Source organism: Engraulis encrasicolus, chromosome 5 (assembly GCF_034702125.1).
Source record: "Engraulis encrasicolus isolate BLACKSEA-1 chromosome 5, IST_EnEncr_1.0, whole genome shotgun sequence".
In the NCBI taxonomy this organism is placed as follows: Eukaryota; Metazoa; Chordata; class Actinopteri; order Clupeiformes; family Engraulidae; genus Engraulis; species Engraulis encrasicolus.
The window spans coordinates 32,377,502-32,380,001 of NC_085861.1; the positions used below are offsets into that span (position 1 = coordinate 32,377,502).

The 2,500-nt window shown below is 35.3% G+C and overlaps 1 protein-coding gene across 1 annotated transcript in view; it reads right to left on the bottom strand.

Annotated features, from left to right (window-relative positions):
* chd4b (chromodomain helicase DNA binding protein 4b) overlaps positions 1 to 2,500 on the bottom strand; it is a 59,798-nt gene that overhangs the window by 27,933 nt on the left and 29,365 nt on the right. The window lies entirely within an intron of this gene.

Below are 2,500 nucleotides of genomic sequence, written 5' to 3' on the forward strand. Positions count from 1 at the left end.
TAGGCTATGTTTAAACATTGTGTCATTATTTCAATCGCGGAAGTAATATTTTACCGCGAATCATTTTGCGCGAGTTACACCCGCGATGTACAGTGTTACATTTTCTATCTGCCGTAGTGATGGTGTATTTTCATGATTATGGTGTTGATGTAGGCCTATGTGTACAATGTATATTTGTAATAACTTTTCAGTCGGTTGTGAGGGGAAACATTTCCATTTTGACTTCCATGCCTACAGTATCTCCTAACTATTAAGCAGCATTAGTTTTTAGCTCATATAGGCTATGTCAAGGCTAATGCATACTTCTCTGAGCCTGAATGCTGGCATGTTTCTTGTGAATTTCATATTCAGTATTTAGTAGTAATTTTATCTTTTATCATTTGTTTCCCTTTCAGAAAACCACACACACATGCATAGAAATTATCAATAACTGATTTATATTATATTATATTATATTATATTATATTATATTATATTATATTATATTATATTATATTATATTATATTATATTATATTGGGTGGGCCCCAGAATTTTTTCACATTTCAAAGTGGGCCTTGGTCTTCTGAAGTTTGAGAATGGCTGCTCTACATGCTTTCAATAGGGTGAGGACTTTGTTTGACTTGTTGGTCTGTTGGTTGATACCTATGTGGCTAAGAGAGCTAGTGAACACATCCCAATGATCATTTAATCCTGGTCCACTATAGCTTTAAAACCACTAATCAGAGTCCACATCTTCCCCAGGGAGGTACAGTCCTACTTCAAGATGCACTGAACAAGTCCTTCCACTGGCAGCGGTAAGAGGAGGACAAGTACTTTAAAGCGCTATTAGCAGTTATTGTTACTATAATAATAATAATAATTACTATTATTATTATTATCATTATTATGATTATGTTATTTTTATTATCATTATTATCATCATCATACTTACAGCTATTGTTGTATTATATTACATTACATAACATTACATTATATTATATTATATTATATTATATTATATTATATTATATTATATTATATTATATTATATTATATTAGAAACAGTGGCAGCATTGGGGAAGAGGTAGGGGTGGTTACAGCACTCTGAGGAGTAATGTATTATTTTATTATTATTATTTTTAGTAGCAGTAGTAGTGCTTCTCAAGGTGGCAGCATTTGGGAAGAGGTAGGTGTATTATACTATATTATATGATATGATATGACATGATATATGATATGATATGATATATTATTAGTGGTGGGCCGTTATCGGCGATAACGTGCTGCGATAATGTGAGACTCTTATCGCGCTATAAAGAAAATATCGCACGTTAATCTATTCTCAAAATATGGGTTTGGAGTTTGGGTATGCACGTCACCATAGCATTTGTTTGACAGAGCTTTCAGACTGCGCTCCAGTCGCTTCTCCTCTCCTCCTGTTGCTTCAGCAGACCTACTAAATATGAACAGTGTTTGCATGCTGAAAACATTAATCTCTCTGCCATGGTAGGTGTTGTTTGAGTGTTTTTTCATAAGTGGTAGACTAGAGAGACGTTATTGTTTGAGGTGAAGCATAGAGAGATATTATTGTGTGTGAGTAGGCTACCAGCCCATCATAGCCTACATTTCCTCACGCATTGCATGGAACACACAAACAACTTCCAGAAATCTTGCCTGTGCCATAATTGCAAAACATTCCGTGTGATATGCATTTTGAAGACCGTCAAACTGAACTGTCAATATCTACTCTCGCTGAATGTTTGTGTTGCGATCGCGCATTTGCGATTTCAGTGAGATGTCAAACGGTAGGCTAATAAATCTCGCAGTTGTCGCTATTGATATTTTTTTTGTCAAACTGAATTAATTTCCAGTTGTAACTCCTCTGGCATTCTAACTCTGAGAACAACTGTCAGGTTTAGGCCAAATCGCTGTGGGCCAGTGCTGTAGGTTCTAGATATCTAGCCTGGCTCTAAAGGTCTTTGCTGTGCCTGCTGCGCGCAGATCCTCCTCCCTCTTTTAAAGAAGCCGACGCTCTTTTTAACTGTCAGTGGCAGACTCTCTCTCTCTCTCCCTCCATCTCCCCATTAGAAATGCTGAATTGTTGAGGTCATTTTGTTTAAATAGCCAAAATGTTTGATAGATTTATCTGTGTTTGCCTATACAATTTTTAGCGCTGTTCATTTTGAAATTTCAGTATCTTATGACTGTAAATGCTTCCTAACATATTCAATACACTTTACAAATATTGCAGTGATTTTGTTCATCCCTAAGTATCAACATGACCATTTTTTTTAAGATGAGATGCATTTTGGAAAAAAGAGATGAGCTCTGGTCTAATGCGCCATCTGTCTTAAGAAACCCCCAAGGTTTTTTTCCATCATTATTTCGCTAGCGTGCCTATTCTGAATGAGCCATTTTGATATAGATTAATCTAGATTAATTTCATAATTACAGTGAGATTAATCTAGATTATTTTTTTTTATCTATGCCCACCCCTAGATATTACATTACATTATATG